The following is a 15,230-nucleotide window of genomic DNA, read 5'->3' on the forward strand; positions in this document are numbered from 1 at the left end:
GGCTACTGAAGGGCGAAGGCGGGGTACACCCTGGACAGGTCGCCAGTCTGTCGCAGGGCCTCAATCACACACCCATCCACTCTCACATTCACACCTAGGGGCAATTTAGAGTCACCAATGAACCTATGAAGCATGTTTTTGGACGGTGGGAGGAAGCCGGAGTCCTCGGTGAAAACCCACGCATGCACGGGGAGAACATGCAAACTCCACACAGAAAGGTCCCAGCCGGGATTCGAACTGGGGCCTTCTCGCTGTGAGGCAAGAGCGCTAACCACTGCGCCACCGTGCAGCCCTAGCGATCGAAACCGAAAAACAAAAATGAAGTACTTAAAATCAGTTGGATATTTATTTTGTAAGTGACAGTGGTATAAGTGGAAAAAACAGACGAAGTGTGCTTTATCAGAAAAGGAATGCACGCTGTGGAATCAGAAGATGGAAGTGTAATTAATAAATTAACAATTAACAAATCAACGTTAACGTTCAACATCAATGTTGACAAATCAATTTTTTCAGCATATTCTTGTGCCATTCTTCTCATGATGGAGAAATAGAGAAAATTAAGCTTAAAATTGCTTTTATGAGTATTTATTTATTCAAATCAATCAGGAGGAGATGCAAAAAGGCCATTTACAATTGTCATGTAGGACCTACAATGTCGGGCCACAAGCTCTCTGCTCTTCTCCACTCTGACTTTATCAACACTGTATGACTGGATACCCTCAACATTGCTCACGCCCATAATGTAAGGCTGGGGTTGTGAGGGGCTGTAAAAACTGCATTAACATAACTAAAAGACCACTGGGAACACTTTGAAAATAGATCAAAAGATGATCAGAGTTGGACTTTAATGATGTCATTCAATTGTTTCAGACAAGATTTGTGCATGTGAGGCCAGCTGTCTTCATGGGCAGCTTAGCTCCCTTCAGTCATGGAGCATCTCTGGCCCGAGTCAGCAGATCACGGAGGAGCTGGAGGAAATACAAGACCGGGGCAAACGCTGAAGGAAGGTCAAAGCCATGCCCTTGAATGAGCGAGAGGTGGTGTTATAGATAACAGCCACCTTGCAAATCCAGCCAAGTCAACCAGTCATTTATATCCTTCAGTTTCGTATGCCCTATTTTTTTTTTTTGCTTTTTGAAAGTTACTCCTTCTGTTTCTCAGTCACTGTACACCCTTTGCCCCCACACGGACTGCCAGGAGAGGAGTGAATAAGTCAAGGTAGGAGAGAAACAGAGACTGAGCTTTTTTTTTTTTTTTTAATGTCGGCTCACCCACAGGAGAAGAATGGAGAGAATAGAAAGAGAAAGAAAAGGCCAGGTAAAAAAATACAATAAATAAAGGTGTGTGTGAGTTGGTGATGGGGCAACGTTTGCAGCTTACAGAAGAAACAGCTAGCAGCACAAAGGATGCTTCTCTTTTTGTTTTCAGCTCCAATAATATCGGAGCTCAGCCTGCATGTTTCCTCATGCATTATTCATGAACTGGCCAGGAATGAATGCAAGCAGGGAGGAAGGTGGGGAAGCAAAGGCCAGAAAGAGCCCCAATCAGACCTGCTTTAAATGACACTGAATGACAGCACCTGGGGTTTTGTAGCCGCTTGTGCCAATGAGGGACTGTGCCGAGGTAAAAGGTCCATGCTGGCCCACCGTAAATGACTAGCACTACATATACTAGAGTCTGCACCACTCATAAAAACTAGCTACCACACTGAGCAGCAAATTTCCCCAAACTAACTTATTGTAGCACCATGTGAACACCACCACAAACGGCACTAACCTGCTCCTGACACGAGCCAAAAAGCAATTATGGAGGCTGTCAGGACGGACTGCATGTTTGTTGAGGTTTGAATTGTTAAAAATGTGGAGAATAACGGTGCCCATGAAGTCCAAATCAAATCATATTAAGGATCATGACAACAATTAAAATAAGCAAAAAACAAACAAAATAAAATTCCATAGGAAAAAGACAATATTAAAAGTAATTATCAGAAATCCAACTTATATCTTAAAAAAAAATAATAAAAATAAGAAACCAGAAAAGTTGGGAATTATGGGACATCATTGATTGGGTTTTTTAACCTATTCAACCAGATTTTTTTTTAATTTGTGTCATTTATTCCAAGCTTATTTACAATTATTGAACATATATCCTCTAAAACCATAGAAATGGTTGACATAGATCAAAAGGGAGTTTGAGGAAGTCACCTCCATTAAATTGTGGCTGGAAACATTTATCGTTTGAATCACAATATAACAACACTGTTATTAAGTATACAACTCCATATAATACATATTAGGAAATATAATACAATTACATAATTATTGCAACATTAGTTTTGTGTTTAAATATTCAGACTACCTATGTATCATACTGATTTTTTATACATTATTTATCATTTTATTAACTACACACCGACAAGCACACACTTTTTTCAATTGATCTGAGAGGTAGTTCTGTAAATAGTTTTTGAATATTAATAGGTAGTGTCATGTTCACAGCTTTGTAAATAAGTTGTGAAGTTTAATAATAAAATTATTCATGTAATTTTATTTATTTTGACTGTAAAAATAAGTTATTTGTCAAAATAGATACTTTTTTATGCTTCTGTCCCCACAGTGTAAAGTTTGGAGATTTCTCAATCAAGACTACCAAATTTCAGAAATAACATCCTTCTGCTTTCCTTTTTCAAAACTCAAACGTCATCATCTAATCAGTGATGTCCCATAGGACCCACCTTTTTCAGTTTTTTTATTTTGTTTTAACATTTCATTTTGATTTCCGATAAGTTTTTTCTTGTTTTTAATTTCTAAAATGTGTTTAACTTTTTTTTAATCGTTCATTTTATTTTTTTCATTGTTATTATGAGCTTTAATACATTTTTGCATTGAGTGATTTGTTGATGATATTTGCATTTTAGGGATATTTAGAAAAGAGTTTATTGCATTTCATAAACTGAAATGTTGTACAAAAACTTCACTAAGAGTGTGAAAACTATAACTTTGCTATCTGCAAATAGTTCAAAATCCAGCCTTTTATAACATAGCCTATAGTAAGGTATATTAAATATGGCAAGAAACTTGGTATCGATGTCATCACAATTTGACAATTTACTACAATCTACAAGGAATCCATCAGTTATCATGTAGATTTCTCTTTAATTAACCTGCACTTGTTTATATTAAAAAGACAAATGTGCTCCAGAAGGATCTTTGAGCTGGAGAGCTCGGGGTACGTACCACTTTAGTCACACAAATAACTTCAAAAAATGAGAACTTATAAAATGAATTTAAAATTAAAGGGATTCTTGTATCCAGTGAAATCCTCTTGAGATTTTATTGAACTTTTCATCTTTCCCAGAGATGAAATCATTGAAAAAAGAAGCTGATGGAGACAATATCTTTGATTCATCTGGAAAAAAAATGTCTTGCAAATTGAGTATGTTAATCCACTAAACTCATAATATGTCCCCGACCTCCAAACCTTAGCCTCTTAGTGGTAAAAGATAAATGATACACAAATAAAAAATAACATCTCTTCACATCTGCCTGTGCAACCTATAGGTTTGTTTGGCCTTTCGCCACATTCCTGTTCAGTTTATTCTGTTTGTTTTTAAGCTTTATAACCAACTACTGCAGCCTTTTTATGTTATATCTGTCCTTCATATATGATAAATAATATATAATCTGGGCCTATAGGGGTTCAACGTCTCATGCGTTGGAAAGTTTTTGGAAAATAAACACAGATTAGGTTTGTTCATTAAAGTGGAGTCTTAAATTGTCATTAAAATATCAAACTGAAAATCCCAGAAAGTTCTTCAAATGAAATTCAAACAGGAACATTTTAAAGCCTTTTTGGCAGCACTTGTCCTGTTCCTGAGAGGAGTACCCTACCTATGGAACACTGTAATCAAATGGCTATAAAACATGTGTTGGTGCAAAATAATTTAAAAAAGGAGAAATCCAATGCAGGTTTTCAACCTTGTTGCCTCAGGACGACACTGTTAACCACCTGTATATATCAACCCACCTATATGTCACACCATAACACTATGAAGGGCTGTAAATATTAGCAGATGGTGTTTCCTCTCTGTCTTAATCCATGTAATGCACTCCAACAGTATTGTGTACTAAACCTATAATCCCTTCATGATTATGCATTCTCTCCACTTAATATTAATAGAATTCCCCTCTGCCTCTTTGTGATTGAACATTCTTGAGCTGAACTGGATTTGCTGCTTAGTCAGATCTGTGAAGTCCCTGTCCCTCAGGCGCTGATGTCACTTTAAAAATGGCGCACGCCCTCCATGATCATTGTTCTGAGATTAGCGAACAAAAATGAAAACATGTCTACGATGAATACACTAAAAGGGAATTTTCCAGCAGGATGTACAGTAAGCATTTTGCAAAAGACTCAAAAATATTTTATCATCTCAGGGGTATCTGGCGAGTATTCCTTCACGTTGTGTGTGTGTTTATGTGTGTGTGTGTTTTCTGAAGTCTCAGAAATGGTAATGCCCCTAACCCCAATGCAGGGGAGACTTAACAGTTGGTATTGACTTGTGAACATTTACCATCGAGGATTCAAACTATTCAATTCTATTTCAACTGAGGGCTGCAGACGGAGAGGGAGGAAGTCCCCAGGCTCCGTGCTGCTCGCACACAAACACACACGTGTACACAAGCCAGACACACTCACTGCACACTGAGCCAGCTATTCTCCAGTGATATCGACTCAATCGGATTTTAACCCCTCTCCGGCGTACAGAGACAAATGCTCTCAACATAACAAAGGCTGCGTGTGTGCGTTTGTGTTTCAGCGTGCACGTGTGTGCTTTTTGTTTGTGTCTGATGTGCGTCTCTTTGAACGTTTGCCACACAGGGGAGACTAAATGACATTTTCATTTACACTAATCAAACCGAAGTGATGATTTGCATTTATCTCCACATTTCACTTCGTTTTCAAACACTCTAACTGCTGATGACATTCATTTCAGGAGAATATATTCACTTCTGAACGAGAAGACTGAAAGTCAATCGTTGTGCTGTGGGATGTTCAGGGACGCTAGCTTGTCTCTGGTGAGATTACGTCTCTGAAACTGGAGGTCATCAGAACAACAAAATGTTGTCTGTCATACGGCTTTAATCTTCAATAAACATGCCTCGCAGGAGAAATTTGCCGAAATTAATTTCCTGGAGTTTTCCTTCGACTACTTTGAATGGAAGCCAGAATTGTCCACGGACCTCTTTTCTGGCCTATTGAAGCAAATCCCAGACAGACATAAAAAAAAGTGCATAAAAATGTTGGGATTTTCTTTAACCACCTGTAGCCCAGCATTTACTGACACTTATGAGGTAAAGAAACAGGTCAATGTGAACTCCAATGTCAACAGTAGACTTTTTATGGTTTCTGACTCCTCTACATTTATGCACTTTCTTAAGAGAACTACTCCAATAAAAGTGTTTTTAACATGGAATTGTGGCATTTTCCTCAGAATGGAGAACAAACATAAAGAAGATTTATTGCACATCTGAGTATTTCTTTATTCAAATCATTATGAATCAGGAGCAGATGAAAAAATACAGTAGGAAAATGCTTGTAGCGGTGATGTAGAAGCTAGTCGGTGGGTCACAAGCTTCCTGCTCCGCTCCATTCTGATGCATCCACTTGTAGACAAATAGATTCATGTACATCTTTGTTTTCCCCGTCTGAGCTGTACAGAGGAGTAACTCCAGTGTTGCTCGCTATTTTTGATTGTTGTGAAGAGCTTAACCCCAGAACACTTTCACTATGAAAAGTTACACCATCACTTCTGCTGGGTATTTTTTTTTACCCAATAAAAAGTAGTTGTTAAAAAAAACAGATCAAAATATGACAACATTTGATAAATGAGAGTAGTTTTCTTTAATTTTCCACTGTGGTTTATGTAACAAAAATAAAAAATAAAAACATAGGAAGAGCCTAAAACATGCTTGAAAACTACTGAACAATTAGGAATTTGAGAACAAAAAATTCCTAAAAAAAATATTGATACTGGAGACTTGGCCGTTGGTCCACCCATTTCTAGGACACGTGAGACTTCAGGGACCAATGACACTCAGAAAAATGCAACATATTGAAAATTATGTAAGCATTTTTGCTCAGGTGAAAATCTTGCAGGATAGAATGTAAATGAAAGGATGATGGGAAATCACAGTGAGCTTACTATATGATTCAGCGGTTACAACCACAACTCAGAGGTGAATTCCTGAAGAACTCCTACCACTCTGTGAAAACTATGTCCAAGAAAACAACTGATTTTTACTTATAATAATAAAAATAAATATAATAATTATAGAAAAAAAAAAAAACATGAATCAAAAGATGATCGGAGTGAGACTTTATACCTTTAACACCAAAGCTCTATTGTTTATGTGATTTGATAAACCATAATTTTTCAACGTTCAAAGTTACAGTATGTTAAAGATTTTGTGTTTAACTCTTTAACACCTGAGGCGTCGCCTGTGATGCTTAAACACAAAATACTTGCATACTGGGATTTTTTAATTGTTAACACAATCAACGTAATTCCAGTAAATTCTGAAGGAGAAAAGCGGCGGGAGTAAATAAAATATAGAAATCAAGATAGAAATAGATATAAATGAAAGAAGATCAAACATAAAAACTGGAGCTCCGGTGTCAAAGTGTTAAACGTCACCAGCAAACCTGAGGTGTCATCAGTTTCTCAGCCACTCATTTTTAATCACATTTTCAGAGTATGATTTTTTTTACATATTTTTTGGCCTGTTCCTAAAAGCTCCCATGATCTCTGAGGACTGTGTCCACTAACCACTTGCAGCCACTCATCCAGCCACATCATTCAAACATGAGAGGATTAGGACTTGTCACATCCTCTCAGCCAGGCCCTTTATCAGTCCAGGCCATAGATTCTCATTAAACTAGTGAATCCCCAGTCCTTGACACTCAGGCCATCACATGCCCCCCCGCCAACCCTGCCATCTCTCAGCCCTGACCATTCATCCAGAGAAACTATATGATTGTTTGAATCTCAGAATTTAAGTACAAGATTTGGTGCAAGCCAGCGGACGGCTTCAAGCAGTTAGTCGAAAATATTTGCCTTTCTGAGCCAAAAATGCTTTTCCCTTTATCTTTGCTTACTGTAACTTGACTGGACAACGGGCTAATCAGTTTAACCGGGTCAAATCCGGTCAGTAGATAGACAGAGCTGTGTGGTCACTAGATAAGAGGAGCTACTCCTCAAAGGCCGGGGTCGCTGCCTTGTTAGTGCTGGGTCAGTGAACTGCCGTGCAGATTTCTAAATGGCCACTCAAAGCCAAGAACTAGATCTGGTGTAGTTGTGTGTATGTGTGAGAGATTGTTGTTAGCTGGGTCTCTCTGGACTTTCTCAGTGAAGGACGTTCTGTTTACTGCAGTTTTTAAAGACGTCTTCTGCATGTCTTCACAGAGGAGAAGTGATTAATAGGAGGCTTTGTTTCCACATCCTGTTACCGACTGGTGATCGGAGTCAACATTTTTTCACCTACCGCTGCAGGTGTACGCTCACACACATGCACACACGGTCCTGAGGTGTTTTGTTGCTGCACCGAAGCAAGTAAATATCAACAGCATATAGTATTTAGTGGACCTGAAGTCCTCCCCCCTTGCCCAGCCCCTTGACCCCATGTTTTTCTCAGAGCACGCACACATTCAAACAAATATCTCCAAAACCTGACCTCCGCAGCGCCGAGGCGGTGAGGTCTGCACTGATCTGCGGCTGGATTGACAGCGAGCTCTCCTGGGAGGGCCGGATGTTGGGTCAGCATGAGAGGAAAACAAGAGCGAAGAAAAAGAAAGGAGGTGAGAGAGAGATGAACACGGAGGTTGGGTATCGGCTATTGTATATGCATGCGTGCACGTGAGTGTGCGTACATCCAATGTAAAAAATAGATCCATTCCCCAGCTCCTGCAGCGGGTGTATGCACGGGGAGCGGGAATTTCTTGCACAACAGCATACAAACAAATAGTTTATGTATGAATTTATGTCTGGTGAGTGTACTGTGTACATAAAATAAGTCCATAAATATATATATAAATATATGTGTTTATATTTTTTCTGATATTCAACATTAAACAGCAACAGAAGGGTAGGAGCCAGCACATTATTCTCCTCCTCTTCAATGCACCAGATCTGTCACCTCATGGGGGGTAGAGGGAATGTCATGGAGGAGGTATGTCTTTCTACATCGTATCCATCCACATAGTATTTTAATTGGGTTTTCTCTCCTACACCAAAAAAAAGAAAAAGAAAGAAAAGCTAACAGAGGTGAGACGAGGGATGAATCATGGTTGGGGGGGTGTTGCTGCTCCCCAGCTATGCCGCTTCACCATTGTGGCCCTCGCACTACCTGCACCACGCGTGCTGGTGGACTCCAGCTCGCCCTTTGTGGCATTGTGTGATGCTGCAGCGTGTTTGCATGGAACCTTTTTGAACAATGGCGTAGCTGACATTCCTCCTGTGTCGTCTCTGGCTGCTTCATAGAAACGTAATAATGCTGCTAAACCTGAACGTCTCCCAGTGACTGTCAAACATCCGCTCAGCTATGGATCGACTGAATGAGCCTCAGAGATGGGACGGAGAACGTCTGCAGAGAAAGCGACTGGATTCCTGTGTGTGGAAGATGTGTGGGTGTGCGTATAAATATGGTAGTGAGCGTGTGTGTGTGCGGGAGAGCGTGTGCTGTATGTTGATGGTTGATGTACAGGCCTGGAGGGCAAACGCTCGAGGCTGCTCTCGTTAAGAACCTGTCAGTCATCGACAGAGGGGAACCAAAAGAAGTCCAAATCGCAACATTGAGCGGGTGTGCATGTGTGTCTATGTGTTTTTGTGTGTACATAAAATGCATTCAGCCACTTGGCTATTCCAGAAAAACAAGTCAGGAGAGGAATATGTGTGTACGGAGGGAAGTGCAGCATGAAGCCACACTGCCCTCCAGTGGCTGTTCCCCTCCTTCACCACCAAAAGAAACAAGCATGTTATGAAAAACTCTTTGTTGCTCAAACAACATGAGGCCCACAAGTGTACTGTGGAGATTTGAGATCCTAAAAAACATTAAAAGGTTCTTAGCTTTTTCACAGAATTCATGGGTGGCATACCAAGCAAGGAGAGACGCATCATGAAACCTCAGCGGTGTCTGACTGGGTGCACTTCAGAGTTTAGACAGGAAGAAGAAAGGGGAAGTGTAAAAAAAAGTTGTTCTGGCAATGATGTAGCCTCTGCACTAGCAAGTCTTGTCTCATTGATCTCCTTTAGTGGTAAACGATGTACACAGAAGTGTGTTTCTGGATGTGTGTTATTGCTTATAAGTTTGTTTCTCCCACTACAGAAACCTGTCTTTGTTGCTGAAAAACAGTGAGAATTTTAAGATTCACTTTTGTGCTTCATCCTAACAAATTCTAATATTTTTTAAAAATTGTGTGTTTTTTTAGGAGTAGTAAAGGCCTCAGATAGTGGCCATGTTGATTTCATCTTTAACATGAAGTTAATAATTTATGTCTTCACATAACCGAAAACCTTTAAAAAATACTTGTTTTGAATATTTCTCGTTCTAATCCTTTTTTGATAAAAGAACAATCACAAAAGTAGGCTCCATATTAAGCACTTTTTATCCCATTTATGAACAAAACACAAAAATTCACGGACCAAATCTTTTTTTTTTTTTTTATTTCAAATTTGATGTCATTTAAATTCTTCTTAAAATGTTGCTTTTCTTCATTTGATTGTCTGACAAATTCCCGTTTCAAAGGTTAACATGTTAAAATAAAAGCATGAAATGCCAAATGACTGAGCCCGAAACCTTTCTCCTACACTCAGTGTAGGTGCAGCTTGCAAAGTGGAGGGAAAATGATGTGCATCAGGGTGTAGCACTTACACATGCAACCCTTGCACTACCTCCCTGTGGTCACAGCTGTGAGTGCAGAGAGGAACTACACACGCAAATTTCAATTGAAGTCTTCCTCGCACATCTTTTTTTCTAACACTAAACATCTGTAATGATGGCACAGGAGGAAAACGTACACGGCACGAGGAAGAAGATGTGAGGAGAGGAGGAGAAATGAAAGTAAACATGGGAAGAAGCTCAAACAACAACAAAAACTTAAGGCAAAAAACCAAGCTGAAGCTTAAAAAAGGGGAAAATGGGGAAGCTGTGACACAATTTCTTATGTAAACCACTCCTTCTTGAGTACATGTATGAACATCCAAGTTTTAGAATAGATCTCAGGCAAGTCCTTACTGTTAGCAACAGCAAACATGCTAATTGTGCTGCTATAGTTGGACTCAGAAAAAAACCACACATCCTCTTCTGAGTCTGTGAATGACATAAACTGAGAAGGTAATGGAAAACGTTTGAGTAGATTTTGATTGGCAGTTTTGGTTTTAACAAGACCTGGGTTTGAAACGAGAAAAAAGGAAAGTGTCATTTTCAAGCTTGTAGACCTTAAATGTCAAAAAATAGTTGATATGATCAGGTTGTTGCGTCTTCGGAGCTTATCATAACATAAAATAGCAAAATGCACCAACTTACCAAATAAATTCAATATTTTATAAGAAAAGTTGCTGTTTAAGTAGCAGAGATGTTCTTTGATCATCAACAAGAGGGACTGTCCTTGTGAAAATTCAAGTTTTCCAAACTTTAATTAGCTGAAACATTGAGACGAGTGATAATACAAGCAGCAATACCACTAGAAAACTGAATGGTAATACTCTCTCTTGAAGACCAAAAGGCTCATACCAAATAATTCTCCAGTAAAAGACCTTTAATAATGAGATTAAACGTCCACTCCAACATGAAATACATACAAACATAATGAATATAAATAAAGTTTAACCTCAAATACAAAAGGGGAATATACAAATATACCCCTCATGCATCTGAAAATTCACAACCCCTTATTGTAACAGTAGAATCTGTTCAACACAAGATGCCTTCCTCTCTTAACTGTTAGCTCAGCTACGGTACAAGTTAAAAAAAAAGATCACTCATAACCAAAAACACTAAAGACAGTTGCTACTATCTTCTTCTGAAAGATTTTATTTCAAGTAAGAACTCTGATAACCAGAAAAAAGGCTCCAACTTATGCTTCAGTGGCATTTCTGAGGACTACCACACAAGTTTGGATGTGTTGTTAATTCGCCTAACAACAAAATAGCAACACAGATGAAGATTAAAAAAATACGTCTTTTTATAGGTTTGGAGAAGTTCAAAAAAATTGACAAATGCATAGAAAAAACATCATGTAAAGATCAAATAGAACTTAACGGGCCTGTACCACGCTAAATCAACTTTTAAGTGTGTTATAATGTTAATTCCTCACTATAAACAACCCTATAGTGGTATTTTGATCCATTTACGCAGTATTCTTCTAAAAACCAGCCGCCCCTCCCAACCCACAAAAATGAGCATGTTCTCACAAGATGATGTCACAAAGTGAAAACAATACCGAGGCTAACTCTAAGTGGAATACACAAGGAGCGAAAGGCCGTACCTCCGAGATCGAGGCATCTTACTTACGGGTAGGAAAAGAGTAATAACTCATATTTCATAAATAATTTGTTTTTTAGTGTGCTGAAGATAATATATTAACATATATATGGATATAATTTACTTTGAAAGACTTAAGAAAATCTTGATATTGGCTCTTTAACTACCTCCTGTGTTGGAGGGATGGTGAGAGCTATTCAGTCACCAACTGTCAATAAAAATAATTTTAAAAGGAGTACAAGTGATGATCTGTTTGAAAAGTTTTTATGACCATAAGTTGTAAATGCTGACAAAAAAAAAGATAATTTGTAGTCATTCAAGTAATATTTTGCTCTTCTGGCACCATAACTGTAACTACTTCTGGAACCACTGAGTTTAAGTGTATATGTAGTTTTTCCATTCTGCCTCTAAATATCATAATACATTTTTTTAAATAGGCATGGTGTGAAATATGTTCTTACAGTTTCATGAATCCAATGGTAACCTGATACATTCTTTTATATATTTCTGACCTAATAAAGGAAAGAGGTTTATTTTTATGTTAGTGCACTCTATCTGAAGAAAGATCTGTGTTTCCCCCTGAAATCGGATCAAACAGAGGATGTTCTGTTGTGTGGGAGGAAAGACGGCGCTGAGTTTCCCTTCACTGCACAGCCTTGCAGGTTTTTCTCAGATGGATGCGAAACAAGGAGCTACTGAAGACAGTTTACAGAGCCTATCTGAGGTTAATTCATCTGAAATTATGAACTGAACTGTTTTAAAACACTTCAAATCTTTTGTGCATCACTATAGGTGAGAATGCTGATACTTTTAAATAAAATACTAAATATACATTTAAACGTTTAGCCACAGAAAGGACCTGTGCTCATTTTCATCAAAAATGAAGACTAAAAATTATTTCTGCATTGAAGACCCAGACTGCAAAAAATATGTGTTTTTTAGCTTAAAGTTGCATCTTACCTAAATGGCCACTGGTAACATTTTCACTAAAATTGAAATGAATGGATACAAGACATAGAGGATTCTCCTATGAAACGGTCTTGAAAGATGCAGACTTTTAAATTATTGTGCCATTGTGCATAAAAAAATCCCAAAAAACTGACTGCTTTTTGAGTTGAGATGAGACTGAGGCTAGGCCAAAAAACATTTTTCTAGATGATTCTGCAATTATTCACCATTATAGAAATGTCAAGAGGGCACCATCCCTCAAACAAACGTCCTATATCTTTATTTTTGTCTTTTTGGTTGCTTTTCCGGTCCATTTTGCAAGAACACCGCTAAATATGCACACACTATATTGGAAGTTTGACTCATCGTGCTAAACTCTCTCTTGTTATTCTTTGAGTTTTAATAGAGCATGGAGTTAGAAAATATGAATAAAAATCTGTATATCGTCAGAAGAAATACTACTTCAAATGTGGCATGTATCAAATTATTTAAAATATATCTTGTTTTACCACTTTTAAAAATTAGTTGAAAAGTAGGATGTATTAACATAACTTGGACATCTTCACACATAAGCAGATTTCCGTGCATTTATAAACATTTCATTCATTATCTTTACAAAACGGTTTCCATGGCTTAACAAGGGAAAACCACAGAGGAGAAAGAATTATCAGACCACTGCGTTTCCATGATCAATAAAGCTCTTGTCAACCCTGTACATCTCAAAGCCATGGTTGACCAATAGTCTCTAACAGAAAACACAAACCTGTTGGCCATAGATTACTAGTTCACATGACCTCTGGCACCAAGGTCAACATCAGACACACTATAGACTGCTGGGAGGAGAAAATACAGCATCTTCGGATACAATTTGAATGAGAAAAACAAATCTACAAATGTTAATGTTGCTGTTTTGTTCAACACAAGAAAAAATTTGTTTTTGTATGGTCTTCATTTAGTGAAATCGGTGAAACTAAAAAGTCTCTAACAAATCTCCATTCCAGCCGCCACAGGTTGCCGCTCTACCTCTGTGCCAAAAAAAAGGAGATTGCCAATTCTTTTTGCTCATACAAACCCGAAATCAAGTTCCTGTATTTTCTTTCCATTGCAAAATGTTCACATCAGAGTTTTTCAGTAAACGTCTTATTGACCCAAAATAGAAAGTGTGTGAACATGCTTCTGACTGTCTTAATGATGAAGATGTGTGCTAAGAAACAAAAACAGACCCAATCTGAACTTCATTTTCACCTTTGTTAGCCTCTGCTGCATCTTAAACCAAATGTCAGATAAACTTGCAGAAAAAAACATAGATTGTATCAGACACTAAAGTCACAGGAACTTTTTTTAATTTGTGGCCTAGCCGATCAACAGAAAAACTTGCAAACTAATGAGTCACAGAATAACGGCGGAGAATTTTTTTTTTTTCTGAGCTAACTTGTGTTAGCATACTATATATTTGACTTGTGTTAGCAAGGTACATGTTGAGTTTTCAAACAGTTTGAAACACATTCAGATGCTAGTATAAGAATTATTTGCCTGTCTTTTTTTAAACAACACTTATGTAAAACCTACACTTACATCCACCAGGGCATAGACAAGATACAGAAAGGGGATTTGGTTAATCTTGAAACCATGTTCTTGAACCTCTTTTAGTGTGGTTATAATTTCTTACTAATTTCATAAAACTTTTGTTAGTTCTGCCTCAGATTCAAACACTTAAGTAGTCCCTTCAGACCTGAATATCTACATCTAAGCTTAAAGTTCAGTCCTCTTTGTCTGAGACCAACAATAAAACATCTGATCCCAGGGAAGGGTTGTAAAAAGAAATGTCAGGAATATTTTTCTTTTTTACTTTATAAAAAACCACCTATTTTTATTTATTCATCTATTCATCACCTCTCGTAGATTCTTGCGTAAAGTATGATTAAAATGTTATATTTTTTTTATTACAAACAACAACAACAAAAAAGTAAGGTTTGTCCTGATAAGACTTTTATAAAATCAAAGTGTGGATACTCATAAAACACCTTTCTTGGCTTCACCTGGGATTACATTAAATATTTTTAATTCTTTTGGTGAAAATTGGCAAAAATGTATAGTTTTTTTAACCATTTCACACAGAATTATAGAATTAACAACTCTTAAAACTTGAAAGGCATTGAAGCTGCCAGTATTTTACAGAAATAATCAGATTCATACTTTTTATGCCTTTAATGTGACATAACCTTCATTTTCACGCATAATACAAGTACAGATTACATAAAAATCGCATAAATCGATCATATTACATACCTTACCAGCTAATGAGTCCTTCCTGTGGCCTTTTAATGGAACTTCATAAGACTTCCAAATATCTTTCTTTTGGCTTTTCTCCACTTTGATGAATAACTAAAGTTTAAGGTGGTTTTCAAAAAGATGCAGATTATGCAGAGGACAGCAGTACAAACAATACAAAAACTTGTTCTGATGGAAAGGAAATTATTATAAGATTATGTCAATGCCATCAGGGTTTTGCTAAAATCCATTGTTTATGCAAACAGCAAGAACATTACTCCCATAACACTGCTTGATTTTCCTCTTATAAGATTTAAGATTATTTTTCATTTAAAAAAGGTTGTCAATAACTGATTCATGAACCTTTTATAAATGTTGTTTGCACAAAATATTTGTCAAATAGTGTTGACAGCATGGTTGTATGAATCTCTTCCGAATTTTACAAAGATTTTTTTGTAAAAAAGTCCAAAAAAG

The sequence above is a fragment of the Oryzias melastigma genome, linkage group LG4, assembly GCF_002922805.2.
Source record: "Oryzias melastigma strain HK-1 linkage group LG4, ASM292280v2, whole genome shotgun sequence".
NCBI classification, from domain to species: domain Eukaryota; kingdom Metazoa; phylum Chordata; class Actinopteri; order Beloniformes; family Adrianichthyidae; genus Oryzias; species Oryzias melastigma.